Source organism: Rhinoraja longicauda, unplaced genomic scaffold (genome assembly GCF_053455715.1).
Source record: "Rhinoraja longicauda isolate Sanriku21f unplaced genomic scaffold, sRhiLon1.1 Scf000160, whole genome shotgun sequence".
Classification (NCBI taxonomy): domain Eukaryota; kingdom Metazoa; phylum Chordata; class Chondrichthyes; order Rajiformes; family Arhynchobatidae; genus Rhinoraja; species Rhinoraja longicauda.
In genome coordinates this window covers 1-14,766 of record NW_027601378.1, presented here as the reverse complement: position 1 = coordinate 14,766, position 14,766 = coordinate 1, and positions in this window count along the sequence as shown.

Below are 14,766 nucleotides of genomic sequence, written 5' to 3'. Positions count from 1 at the left end.
CCCCTCCCCTTCCCCCCTCCCCTCCCCCCTTCCCTCCCCTCCTCCCTCCACACCTCCCTCCTCCCTCCGTCCCCCTCCCTCCCCGCCTCCCGGTTACAATGGAAACCCTACGAGGACGGGCCCAACGGGGAAAGAGGGGTACTGGGAAAATGGGTGGTCCCCCTCTCTCCCCCCTTCCCCCCTCCCTCCCCCCTTCCCCCTCCCTCCCCCTCCCCATAACCCCTCCCTCCACTCTCCCTCCCCCTCCCCCTCCCCTCCCCCACTCCCTTCCCCTCCCCTCCCCCCTCCCTCCTTCCCTTCCCTCCCCCCCACTCCCCTCCCGGTTACAATGGAAACCCTACGAGGACGGGCCCAACGGGGAAAGAGGGGTACTGGGAAAAGGGGAGGTCCCCCTCCCTCCCCCCCTCCCCCCTCCCCTCCCCCTCCCCCCCTCCCCCCTCCCTCCCCTCTCCCTCCCCTCCCCTCCCCCCTCCCCTGCCCCCTCCCCTCACTCCCCCTCCCTCCCCCTCCCCCTACCCCCCTCCCTCCCCTCTCCCTCCCCCCTTCCCTCCCCCTTCCCCCTCCCCTCACCCCTCCCCCCTCCCTCCCCCTCCCCTCCTCCCTCCCTCCCCCTTCCCTACCCCCAACTTCCCTCCCGGTTACAATGGAAACCCTACGAGGACGGGGCCAACGGGCCCACTTGTGCTAGTATACTATTAAAACTCACTTCTTGTTTATAAATATGTTTGTATCCTGGGTTTGTGTATATATCAGTGATTGCGGCAAAACTGTAAACCGTCGCGTCACGGTTTTTGCACCGCCTTGATCACCAACCTCCCGTCTGACCGGCCGCGATATTTTCATTTAATTTGGTCATATATTTTTTAAGTTACAGAGGTTTTAAAGCACTGCCCCCCCCTGATTTATCGAAGTTTTGACAGAAGGGGGGCGCTGCGGTGCGGATTAATCTTCATTGTGATGTCACAATGCCCCTGTGCCAAGCAGCTGCTATTGGGTGTCTGCTCTTTACAAATTTACATTTTTTAATTTTTAACCTTTTTTTTCAAAGGTCTTCAGCTTGTGACGTCACAATGCTTGGGCTACATTGTTGCGAAAAGCAAATGGTTGTTTTTTAAAGTTGTGTTTTTAATTGCAAGTCACTTAACATACACAGATCAGCATGGGGCCCCTATGCTCGTGGGCCACCGGGGCAAGTGTTACGAAAAAAGAAAGGGGAGGTCCCCCTTCCCCCCTCAACCCCTTCCTCCCCACTCCTTCCCACCTCCATCCCCACTCCCTCCCCCCCTCCTCCCCAACTCCCTCCCCATCCCTCCCCATCCCTCCCCACCTCCCTCACTCCTCGGGGACGGGCCCAACGGGAAAGGGGGGTACTGGGAAAAGGAGAGGTCCCCCTCCCTCCCCCCTTCCCCCTCCCTCCCCCCTCCCTCCCCCTCCCTCCACCTCCCCCCCTTCCCCCCTCCCCCCCTTCCCCTCCCACCCCTTCGCCCTCCCCTCCCCCCCCTCCATCCCCCTCCCCTCCTCCATCCCTCCCCCCCTCCCTCCCCACCTCCCGGTTACAATGGAAACCCTACGAGGACGGGCCCAACGGGGAAAGAGGGGTACTGGGAAAAGGGGAGGTCCCCCTCCCTCCTCCCTTCCCCCTCCCTCCCCTCTCCCTCCACCTCCCCCTCTTCCCCCCTCCCCTTCCCCCCTCCCCTCCCCCCTTCCCTCCCCTCCTCCCTCCACACCTCCCTCCTCCCTCCGTCCCCCTCCCTCCCCGCCTCCCGGTTACAATGGAAACCCTACGAGGACGGGCCCAACGGGGAAAGAGGGGTACTGGGAAAATGGGTGGTCCCCCTCTCTCCCCCCTTCCCCCCTCCCTCCCCCCTTCCCCCTCCCTCCCCCTCCCCATAACCCCTCCCTCCACTCTCCCTCCCCCTCCCCCTCCCCTCCCCCACTCCCTTCCCCTCCCCTCCCCCCTCCCTCCTTCCCTTCCCTCCCCCCCACTCCCCTCCCGGTTACAATGGAAACCCTACGAGGACGGGCCCAACGGGGAAAGAGGGGTACTGGGAAAAGGGGAGGTCCCCCTCCCTCCCCCCCTCCCCCCTCCCCTCCCCCTCCCCCCCTCCCCCCTCCCTCCCCTCTCCCTCCCCTCCCCTCCCCCCTCCCCTGCCCCCTCCCCTCACTCCCCCTCCCTCCCCCTCCCCCTACCCCCCTCCCTCCCCTCTCCCTCCCCCCTTCCCTCCCCCTTCCCCCTCCCCTCACCCCTCCCCCCTCCCTCCCCCTCCCCTCCTCCCTCCCTCCCCCTTCCCTACCCCCAACTTCCCTCCCGGTTACAATGGAAACCCTACGAGGACGGGGCCAACGGGCCCACTTGTGCTAGTATACTATTAAAACTCACTTCTTGTTTATAAATATGTTTGTATCCTGGGTTTGTGTATATATCAGTGATTGCGGCAAAACTGTAAACCGTCGCGTCACGGTTTTTGCACCGCCTTGATCACCAACCTCCCGTCTGACCGGCCGCGATATTTTCATTTAATTTGGTCATATATTTTTTAAGTTACAGAGGTTTTAAAGCGCTGCCCCCCCCTGATTTATCGAAGTTTTGACAGAAGGGGGGCGCTGCGGTGCGGATTAATCTTCATTGTGATGTCACAATGCCCCTGTGCCAAGCAGCTGCTATTGGGTGTCTGCTCTTTACAAATTTACATTTTTTAATTTTTAACCTTTTTTTTCCAAGGTCTTCAGCTTGTGACGTCACAATGCTTGGGCTACATTGTTGCGAAAAGCAAATGGTTGTTTTTTAAAGTTGTGTTTTTAATTGCAAGTCACTTAACATACACAGATCAGCATGGGGCCCCTATGCTCGTGGGCCACCGGGGCAAGTGTTACGAAAAAAGAACGGGGAGGTCCCCCTTCCCCCCTCAAACCCTTCCTCCCCACTCCTTCCCACCTTCATCCCCACTCCCTCCCCCCCTTATCCCCAACTCCCTCCCCATCCCTCCCCACCTCCCTCACCCCTAGGGGACGGGCCCAACGGGAAAGAGGGGTACTGGGAAAAGGAGAGGTCCCCCTCCCTCCCCCTTCCCCCTCCCTCCCCCCTCCCTCCCCCTCCCTCCACCTCCCCCCTCCCCCCTTCCCCTCCCACCCCTTCCCCCCTCCCCTCCCCCCTCCATCCCCCTCCCCTCCTCCATCCCTCCCCCCTCCCTCCCCACCTCCCGGTTACAATGGAAACCCTACGAGGACGGGCCCAACGGGGAAAGAGGGGTACTGGGAAAAGGGGAGGTCCCCCTCCCTCCTCCCTTCCCCCCTCCCTCCCCTCTCCCTCCACCTCCCCCTCTTCCCCCCTCCCCTTCCCCCCTCCCCTCCCCCCTTCCCTCCCCTCCTCCCTCCACACCTCCCTCCTCCCTCCCTCCCCCCTCCCTCCCCGCCTCCCGGTTACAATGGAAACCCTACGAGGACGGGCCCAACGGGGAAAGAGGGGTACTGGGAAAAGGGGAGGTCCCCCTCCCTCCCCCTTCTCCCCTCCCCTCCCCCTCCCTCCCCCTCCCTCCCCCCTACCCCCCCTCTCCCTCCCCCCCTTCCCCTCTCCAACCCTCCCCTCCCCCTCCCCTCCTCCCTCCCCTCCTCCTTCCACACCTCCCTCCTCCCTCCCTCCCCTTCCCTCCCTCCCCTCCTCCCGGTAACAATGGAAACCCTACGAGGACGGGCCCAACGGGGAAAGCGGGGTACTGGGAAAAGGGGAGGTCCCCCTCCCTCCCCATTTCCCCCCTCCCTACCCCCCTCCATCCTCTCTCCCTCCCCCCTCCCATCCCCTCCTCCCTCCCCCCTCCCTCCCCTCCCCCTCCCCTCCCCCCTCCCCTCCCCTCCTCCCTCCCCCTCCCTCCCCCTCCCCCTCCCCCCGTCCCTCCCCCTCCCTTCCTCCCTCCCTCCCCCTTCCCTCCCCCCCACTCCCCTCCCGGTTACAATGGAAACCCTACGAGGACGGGCCACGGGCCCAACGGGGAAAGCGGGGTACTGGGAAAAGGGGAGGTCCCCCTCCCTCCCCCTTTCCCCCTCCCTACCCCCCTCCATCCTCTCTCCCTCCCCCCTCCCCCTCCCCTCCTCCCTCCCCCTCCCTCCCCTCCCCCTCCCCTCCCCCTCCCCTCCCCTCCTCCCTCCCCCTCCCTCCCCCCACCCTCCCCCTTCCCCCTCCCCCACTCCCCTCCCGTTTACAATGGAAACCCTACGAGGACGGGCCCAACGGGCACACTTGTGCTAGTATACTATTAAAACTCACTTCTTGTTTATAAATATGTTTGTATCCTGTGTTTGTGTATATTTCAGTGATTGCGGCAAAACTATAAACCGTCGCGTCACGGTTTTTGCACCGCCTTGATCACCAACCTCCCGTCTGACCGGCCGCGATATTTTCATTTAATTTGGTCATATATTTTTTAAGTTACAGAGGTTTTAAGCGCTGCCCCCCTGATTTATCGAAGTTTTGACAAAAGGGGGGGCGCTGCGGTGCAGATTAATCTTCATTGTGATGTCACAATGCCCCTGTGCCAAGCAGCTGCTATTGGGTGTCTGCTCTTTACAAATTTACATTTTTAATTTTTAACCTTTTTTTTCAAAGGTCTTCAGCTTGTGACGTCACAATGCTTGGGCTACATTGTTGCGAAAAGCAAATGGTTGTTTTTTTAAAGTTGTGTTTTTAATTGCAAGTCACTTAACATACACAGATCAGCATGGGGCCCCCTATGCTCGTGGGCCACCCGGGGCAAGTGTTACGAAAAAAGAAAGGGGAGGTCCCCCTTCCCCCCTCAACCCCTTCCTCCCCACTCCTTCCCACCTCCATCCCCACTCCCTCCCCCCCTCCTCCCCAACTCCCTCCCATCCCTCCCCACCTCCTCACTCCTCGGGGACGGGCCCAACGGGAAAGGGGGGTACTGGGAAAAGGAGAGGTCCCCCTCCCTCCCCCCCTTCCCCCTCCCTCCCCCCTCCCTCCCCCTCCCTCCACCTCCCCCCCTTCCCCCCTCCCCCCCTTCCCCTCCCACCCCTTCGCCCTCCCCCTCCCCCCCCCCTCCATCCCCCTCCCCCTCCTCCATCCCTCCCCCCCTCCCTCCCCACCTCCCGGTTACAATGGAAACCCTACGAGGACGGGCCCCAACGGGGAAAGAGGGGTACTGGGAAAAGGGGAGGTCCCCCTCCCTCCTCCCTTCCCCCCCTCCCTCCCCTCTCCCTCCACCTCCCCCTCTTCCCCCCTCCCCTTCCCCCCCTCCCCTCCCCCCTTCCCTCCCCTCCTCCCTCCACACCTCCCTCCTCCCTCCGTCCCCCTCCCTCCCCGCCTCCCGGTTACAATGGAAACCCTACGAGGACGGGCCCAACGGGGAAAGAGGGGTACTGGGAAAATGGGTGGTCCCCCTCTCTCCCCCCTTCCCCCCTCCCTCCCCCCTTCCCCCTCCCTCCCCCCTCCCCATAACCCCTCCCTCCACTCTCCCTCCCCCCTCCCCCTCCCCCTCCCCCCACTCCCTTCCCCTCCCCTCCCCCCTCCCTCCTTCCCTTCCCTCCCCCCCACTCCCCTCCCGGTTACAATGGAAACCCTACGAGGACGGGCCCAATGGAGAAAGAGGGGTACTGGGGAAAAGGGGAGGTCCCCCTCCCTCCCCTTCTCCCCTCCCCTCCCCCTCCCTCCCCCTCCCTCCCCCCTACCCACTCCCTCCCCTCTCCCTCCCCCTTCCCCTCTCCAACCCTCCCCCTCCCCCTCCCCTCCTCCCTCCACACCTCCCTCTTCCCTCCCTCCCCCTTCCCTCCCTCCCCTCCTCCCGGTAACAATGGAAACCCTACGAGGACGGGCCCAACGGGGAAAGCGGGGTACTGGGAAAAGAGGAGGTCCCCCTCCCTCCCCATTTCCCCCCTCCCTACCCCCCTCCATCCTCTCTCCCTCCCCCCTCCCCTCCCCTCCTCCCTTCCCCCTCCCTCCCCCTCCCCCTCCCCTCCCCCCTCCCCTCCCCTCCCCTCCTCCCTCCCCCCTCCCCCTCCCTCCCCCTCCCCCTCCCCCCTCCTTCCTCCCTCCCTCCCCCTTCCCTCCCCCCCACTCCCCTCCCGGTTACAATGGAAACCCTACGAGGACGGGCCCAACGGGCACACTTGTGCTAGTATACTATTAAAACTCAGATCTTGGTGAATATGTTTGTATCGGGGTTTCATTATGTATCAGTGATTTCGGCAAAACGATAAACCGTCGCGCCACGGTTTTTGCACCGCCTTGATCACCACCTCCCGTCTGACCGCCGCGATATTTTCATTTCATTTGGTCGCAATGTTTTTTAAGTTACAGTTGGTTTAAAGCACTGCCCCCCCTGATTTATCGATTTTTTGACAGAAGGGGGGCGCTGCGGTGCTTCATTGTGATGTCACAATGCCCCCTGTGAGATGAACTCGAGCTGACCCCCCTTCCCCCCCCCCGGTATTCAGCGTGTGACGTCACAATGCTACATTGTTGCGAAAGGCTGTCAAGTCAAGTCAATTTTATTTGTATAGCACATTTAAAAACAACCCCACGTTGACCAAAGTGCTGTACATCTGATTAGGTACTAAGGAAAAAAATGAAACATACAGTAGCACACAAACAGTTCACAGCGCCTCCTCAATGAGCCTCAAACGCTAGGGAGGAGAAATAGGTTTTGAGCCTGGACTTAAAGGAGTCGATGGAGGGGGCAGTTCTGATGGGGAGAGGGATGCTCTTTCCACCCTCCCTCCCCCCCTCCCGGTTACAATGGAAACCCTACGGGGACGGGCCACCTCCCTCCCCCTCCCTCCCCCCCACCCCCCCTCCCTCCCCCCCCCCCTCCCCCCCCACCCCCCTCCCTCCCCACCCCCCCTCCCTCCCCTCCCTCCCCTCTCCCCCTTCCCCCCTCCACTTCCCCCTCCTCCCTCCCTCCCCTTCCCCTCCCTCACCTCCTCCCGGTTACAATGGAAACACTACGAGGACGGGCCCAATGGGAAAAGAGGGGTACTGGGAAAAGGGGAGGTCCCCCTCCCTCTCCCCTTCCCCCCTCCCTTCCCCTCCCCCCCCCGTCCCCCCAACCCGCTCCCTCCCCTCTCCCTCCCCCTTCCCCCCTTCCCCCCTCCCCCCCTCCCCTCCCACTCCCCTCCCCTCTCCCCCCTCCCTCCCCCCTACCCCCTCCCGCCCTCTCCCTCCCCCCTTCCCCCCTTCCCCCTCCCCTCCCCCCTTCCCTCCCACTCCCCTCCTCCCTGCACACCTCCCTCCCTCCCACTTCCCTCCCTCCCCTCCTCCCGGTTACAATGGAAACCCTACGAGGACGGGCCCAACGGGGAAAGAGGGGTACTGGGAAAAGGGGAGTTCCCCCATCCTCCCCCCTTCCCCCTCCCTCCCCCCTCCCTCCACCTCCCCCCCTTCCCCCTTTCCCTCCCCTCCTTCCTCCACACCTCCCTCCCTCTCCCCTCCCTCCCCGCCTCCCGGTTACAATGGAAACCCTACGAGGACGGGCCCAACGGGGAAAGAGGGGTACTGGGAAAACAGGTGGTCCATTCCCCCCTCCCTCCCCCTCCCCCCTACCCCATCCCTCCCCTATCCCTCCCCCCTCCCCCCGTCCCTCCCCCCTCCCCTCCCCCTCCACACCTCCCCCCTCCCTTCCCTCCCCCCACTCCCCTCCCGATTACAATGGAAACCCTATGAGGACGGGCCCAACGGGGAAAGAGGGGTACTGGGAAAAGGGGAGGTTCCCCTCCCTCCCCCCCTTCCCCTCCCCCCTCCACCCCTACCCCTCCTCCCTCCACTCCTCCCTCCCTCCCCCTCCCTCCCCGCCTCCCGGTTACAATGGAAACCCTACGAGGGCGGGCACAACGGGGAAAGAGGTGTACTGGGAAAAGGGAGGTCCTCCTCCCTCCCCCCCTTCCCCCCCTTCGCCCCCCTTCCCTCCCCCCCTTCCCTCCCCCCTTCCTTCCCCCCTCCCCTCCCTCCCCTCCCTCCCTCTCCCCCCTACCCTCTCCCTCCCCTCTCCCTCCCCCCCTCCCCTCCCCATCCCCCTCCCACCCCCCCTCTCTCCCCCTCCCTCCCCCCTGCCCCCTCCCTCCCCTCTCCCTCCCCCCTCCCTCCCCTTCCCCCCTCCCCTCCCCCTCCCCTCCCCCTCCCCCTCTCCCTCCCCTCCCCCCAACCCTCCCCCTTTCCTCCCCCCCACCCCACTCCCGGCTACAATGGAAACCCTACGAGGACGGGCCCAACGGGCACACTTGTGCTAGTCTATCTATATACTACTAAAACTCAGATCTTGTGTTATATATATATATATAACACTGATGTCGGCTGAATACGGCAATTCGGCAAAACCGTGAACCGTAGCGCCACGATTTTTGTACCGCCTTAATCAGCATGCGGTTCGCTGCTGGAAAATTATATTTTTATTTAATTCGGACGCATATTTTTTAAGTTACAGAGGTTTAAACGTGCTGCCCCCCCTGATTTATCGAAGTTTTGACAGAAGGGGGGCGCTGCGGTGCGGATTGTGATGTCACAATGCCCCTGTGAGATGGACTCGAGCTGACCCCCCCTTCCCCCCCACCCCAGCGGTATTCAGCGTGTGACGTCACAATGCCCCTGTGCTACATTGTTGCGAAGAGCTGTCAAGTCAAGTCCATTTTATTTTATAGCACATTTAAAAACAACCCACGTTGACCAAAGTGCTGTACATCTGATTAGGTACTAAGGAAAAAAATGAAACATACAGTAGCACGCAAACAGTTCACAGCGCCTCCTCAATGAGCCTCAAACGCTAGGGAGTAGAAATAGGTTTTGAGCATGGACTTAAAGGAGTCGATGGAGGGGGCAGTTCTGATGGGGAGAGGGATGCTCTTTCCACCATCCCCCTCTCTCCCTCCCCCCTCCCCCCTTTCCCCCCTCCCCCCTTTCCGCCCTCCCTTCCCCCCCTCCCTCCCCTCCTCCCTCCTCCCTCCCTCCCCCTTCCCTCCCTCCCCTCCTCCCGGTTACAATGGAATCCCTACGAGGACGGGGCCCAACGGGGAAAGAGGGGTACTGCGAAAAGGGGAGAGCCCCCTCCCTTCCCCCTCCCCCCTACCCCCCCTCCCCTCTCCCCCCTCCCTCCCCCTCCCTCCCCATACCCCCTCACTCCCCCCTTCCCCCCTCCCCTCCCCCCCTCCCTCCCCCCTCCTCCCTCCCTCCCCCTTCCCTCCCTCCCCTCCTCCCGGTTACAATGGAAACCCTACGAGGACGGGCCCAACGGGGAAAGAGGGGTACTGGGTAAAGGGGAGGTCCCCCTCCTCCCCCTTCCCCTCCCCCTCCCTCCCCCTACCCCCCTCCCTCCCTCCCCTCTCCCTCCCCCTACCCCCTCCCCTCCCCCCTCCTTCCCCATCTCCCTCCACACCTCCCTCCTCCCTCCACACCTCCCTCCTCCCTCCCTCACCCTTCCCTCCCTCCCCTCCCCCTCCCTCCCCCTCCCCTACCCCACTCCCTCCCCTCTCCCTCCCCCCCTTCTCCCCTCCTCCTCCCTCCCCCCTCCCCTGCCCTCCTCCCTCCCTCCCCCTTCCCTCCCCCGCACTCCCCTCCCGGTTACAATGGAAACCCTACGAGGACGGGCCCAACGGGCACACTTGAGATGGGTGCTACAGTGAGAAGCACTATGTGACCGCGAATGTTTCAAAACAAGCACTTAAAAAGCACTTATCTCTTTTTAAAGTATTTTTTTTTATTGCAAGTCACTTAACATACACAGATCAGCATTGGGCCCATATGCTCGTGGGCCACCGGGGTAAGTGTTTCGAAAAAAGCACTGAGAGTGTGTATGGGGAGAGAGAGAATGGGGGGGGGGGGTCTGTGAATGGGGGACTGGGGACAAACAGGGGTCGTTGCGGAGGGGGCTTGGTGGTGGGGGAAAGAGGGTACTGGGAAAAGGGGAGGTCCCACTTCCCCCCTCAACCCCTTCCTCCCCCCTCCTTCCCCACTCCATCCCCACTCCCTCCCCCCCTCCTCCCCCCTCAATCCCAACCTCCATCACCACTCAGCCCCTAACTCCCCCCCCTCCCTCCTTCCCTCCATCCCACCCTCCCCCACTCCCTCCCCCCTCCCTCCACCATTCCATCACTCTCCCCCTCCCCCCTCCTTCCACCATCCCTCCACCCCTCCCGGTTACAATGGAAACCCTACAGGGACGGGCCCAACGGGGAAAGAGGGGTACTGGGAAAAGGGGAGATCCCCCTCCCTCCCTCCCCCCTCACTCCCCCTTACCTCCCCCCTACCCCCCTCCCTCCCCTCTCCCTCCCTCCTCCCCCCTTCCCCCCTCCCCCCCTCCCTCCCCCTCCCCTCCTCCCTCCACACCTCCCTCCTCCCTCCCTCCCCCTCCCCTCCCTCCCCTCCTCCCGGTTACAATGGAAACCCTACGAGCACGGACCCAATGGGGAAAGAGGGGTACTGGGAAAAGGGGAGGTCCCCCTCCCTCCCCCTCACTCCCTTCTCCCTCCCTCCCCCTCCCCTTCCCCCTCCCTCCCCTTCCCCCCTCCCCCTCCCTCCCCCTCCCCCCTACCCCCTTCCCTCCCCTCTCCATCCCTCCCTTCCCCCCCTCCCCTCCTCCCTCCCCCTCCCCTCCCCCCTCCACACCTCCCTACTCCCTCCCTCCCCCTTCCCTACCCCCACTCCCCTCCCGGTTACAATGGAAACCCTACGAGGACGGGCCCAACGGGCACACTTGTTCTAGTATACTATTAAAACTCACTTCTTGTTTATAAATATGTTTGTATCCTGGGTTTGTGTATATATCAGTGATTGCGGCAAAACTGTAAACCGTCGCGTCACGGTTTTTGCACCGCCTTGATCACCAACCTCGCCGTCTGACCGGCCGCGATATTTTCATTTAATTTGGTCATATATTTTTTAAGTTACAGAGGTTTAAAGCGCTGCCCCCCCCTGATTTATCGAAGTTTTGACAGAAGGGGGGCGCTGCGGTGCAGATTAATCTTCATTGTGATGTCACAATGCCCCTGTGCCAAGCAGCTGCTATTGGGTGTCTGCTCTTTACAAATTTACATTTTTAATTTTTAACCTTTTTTTTCCAAGGTCTTCAGCTTGTGACGTCACAATGCTTGTGCTACATTGTTGCGAAAAGCAAATGGTTGTTTTTTAAAGTTGTGTTTTTAATTGCAAGTCACTTAACATACACAGATCAGCATGGGGGCCCCTATGCTCGTGGGCCACCGGGGCAAGTGTTACGAAAAAAGAAAGGGGAGGTCCCCTTTCCCCCCTCAACACCTTCCTCCCCATTCCTTCCCACCTCCATCCCCACTCCCTCCCCCCCTCCTCACCAACTCCCTCCCCATCCCTCCCCACCTCCCTCACCCCTCGGGGACGGGCCCAACGGGGAAAGAGGGGTACTGGGAAAAGGAGAGGTCCCCCTCCCTCCCCCCTTCCCCCTCCCTCCCCCTCCATCCACCTCCCTCCCTTCCCCCCTCCCCCCCCTTCCCCTCCCACCCCTTCCCCCCTCCCCACCCCCCCCTCCATCCCCCTCCCCTCCTCCATCCCTCCCCCCTCCCTCCCCACCTCCGGTTACAATGGAAACCCTACGAGGACGGGCCCAACGGGGAAAGAGGGGGTACTGGGAAAAGGGGAGGTCCCCCTCCCTCCTCCCTTCCCCCTCCCTCCCTCTCCCTCCACCTCCCCCTCTTCCCCCCTCCCCTTCCCCCTCCCCTCCCCCCCTTCCCTCCCCCTCCTCCCTCCACTCCTCCCTCCTCCCTCCCTCCCCCTCCCCCTCCCCGCCTCCCGGTTACAATGGAAACCCTACGAGGACGGGCCCAACGGGGAAAGAGGGGTACTGGGAAAACGGGTGGTCCCCCTCCCTCCCCCCTTCCCCATCCCTCCCCCTCCCCATAACCCCTCCCTCCACTCTCCCTCCCCCTCCCCTCCCCCACTCCCTCCCCCTCGCCTCCCCCCCTCCCTCCTCCCTTCCCCCCTCCCTCCCCCTCCCCATAACCCCTCCCTCCACTCTCCCTCCCCCCTCCCCTCCCCCACTCCCTCCCCCTCGCCTCCCCCCTCCCTCCCCCTCTCCCTCCCCCCCCCTTCCCCTCTCCATCCCTCCCCTCCCCTCCTCCCTCCACACCTCCCTCCTCCCTCCCTCCCCCTTCCCTCCCTCCCCTCCTCCCGGTAACAATGAAACCCTACGAGGACGGGGCCCAACGGGGAAAGCGGGGTACTGGGAAAAGGGGAGGTCCCCCTCCCTCCCCCTTTCCCCCCTCCCTACCCCCCTCCATCATCTCTCCCTCCCCCCCTCCCCTCCCCTCCTCCCTCCCCCTCCCTCCCCCCTCCCCTCCCCCTCCCCTCCCCTCCTCCCTCCCCCTCCCCCCTCCCTCCCCCTCCCTTCCTCCCTCCCTCCCCCTTCCCTCCCCCCCACTCCCCTCCCGGTTACAATGGAAACCCTACGAGGACGGGCCCAACGGGCACACTTGTGCTAGTATACTATTAAAACTCAGATCTTTTCATTATGTATCAGTGATTTCGGCAAAATGGTAAACCGTCGCGCCACGGTTTTTGCACCGCCTTGATCACCAACCTCCCGTCTGACCGGCCGCGATATTTTCATTTCATTTGGTCGCATGTTTTTTAAGTTACAGTTGTTTTAAAGCACTGCCCCCCCTGATTTCTCGATTTTTTGACAGAAGGGGGGCGCTGCGGTGCTTCATTGTGATGTCACAATGCCCCTGTGAGATGAACTCGAGCTGACCCCCCCTTCCCCCCCCCCCGGTATTCAGCGTGTGACGTCACAATGCTACATTGTTGCGAAAGGCTGTCAAGTCAAGTCAATTTTTTTTGTGTAGCACATTTAAAAACAACCCACGTTGACCAAAGTGCTGTACATCTGATTAGGTACTAAGGAAAAAAATGAAACATACAGTAGCACACAAAAACAGTTCACAGCGCCTCCTCAATGAGCCTCAAACGCTAGGGAGGAGAAATAGGTTTTGAGCCTGGACTTAAAGGAGTCGATGGAGGGGGCAGTTCTGATGGGGAGAGGGATGCTCTTTCCACCCTCCCTCCCCCCCCTCCCGGTTACAATGGAAACCCTACGGGGACGGGCCCCCCTCCCTCCCCCTCCCTCCCCCCCACCCCCCTCCCCCCCCACCCCCCTCCCTCCCCACCCCCCTCCCTCCCCTCTCCCTCCCCCTTCCCCCCTCCACTTCCCCCTCCTCAGTCCCTCCCCTTCCCTCCCTCCCCTACCCGCTCCCTCCCCTCTCCCTCCCCTTCCCCCCTTCCCCCCTCCCCCCCTCCCCCCCCTCCCCTCCCACTCCCCTCCCCCCTCCCACCCCCTCCCTCCCCCTCCCCCCTACCCCCCTCCCTCCCCTCTCCCTCCCCCCTTCCCCCCCTTCCCCCCACCCCTCCCCCTTCCCTCCCACTCACCTCCTCCCTCCACACCTCCCTCCCTCCCTCCCCCTTCCCTCCCTCCCCTCCTCCCGGTTACAATGGAAACCCTACGAGGACGGGCCCAACGGGGAAAGAGGGGTACTGGGAAAAGGGGAGTTCCCCCATCCTCCCCCTTCCCCCTCCCTTCCCCCTCCCCCCTCCCTCCACCTCCCCCCCTTCCCCCTTTCCCTCCCTTCCTTCCTCCACACCTCCCTCCCTCTCCCCTCCCTCCCCGCCTCCCGGTTACAATGGAAACCCTACGAGGACGGGCCCAACGGGGAAAGAGGGGTACTGGGAAAACAGGTGGTCCCCCTCCCTCCCCCATTACCCCCTCCCTCCCCCTCTCCCCACCCCCCTCCCTCCCCTCTATCTCCCCCCTTCCCCCCTCCACTTCCCCCTCCTCCCTCCCTCCCCTTCCCTCCCTCCCCTACCCGCTCCCTCCCCTCTCCCTCCCCCTTCCCCCTCCCCTCCCACTCCCCTCCCCCTCCCTCCCCCCTCCCTCCCCCTCCCCCCTACCCCCTCCCTCCCCTCCTCCCGGTTACAATGGAAACCCTACGAGGACGGGCCCAACGGGAAAAGAGGGGTACTGGGAAAAGGGGAGGTCCCCCTACCTCCCCCTCCCCTCCCCCTCCCTCCCACCTACCCCCCTCCCTCCCCCCTCCCCTCCCCTCCCTCCCTCCCCCCTCCCTCCTCCCTACCCCCTCCCTCCCCTCTCCCTCCCCATCCCCCCTTCCCCCTCCCCTCCCCCTCCCACCCCCTCCCTCCCTCCCCCTCCCCTCCCCTCCTCCCTCCCTCCCCCTTCCCTCCCCCCACCCTCCCCCTTCCCTCCCCCAGCCTCCCCCTTCCCTCCCCCCCCACTCCCCTCCCGTTTACAATGGAAACCCTACGAGGACGGGCCCAACGGGCACACTTGTGCTAGTATACTATTAAAACTCAGATCTTGTAGGTTTGTATCAGGATTTGTGTATATATCAGTGATTCCGGCAAAACGGTAAACTGTGGCGCCACGGTTTTTGCACCGCCTTGATCACCAACCTCCCGGCTGACCGGCCGCGATATTTTCATTTAATTTGTTCGTATGTTTTTTAAGTTACAGAGGTTTTAAAGCGCTGCCCCCCCCTTATTGAAGTTTCTATAGAGGGCGCTGCGGTGCGGATTTAGTCTTCAGCGTGTGATGTCACAATGGACAAGCAGCTGCTATTGGGTGTCTGCTCTTTACAAATTTACATCTTTTTATTTTTAACCTTTTTTTTTCAAGGTCTGCAGCTTGTGACGTCACAATGCTTGTGTGAGATGGTTGCAACATTGTTGCGAACGGCAGCTGATTGTTTTTTAAAGTTGTGTTTTTTATTGCAAGTCATTTATGTTTCGAAAAAAGA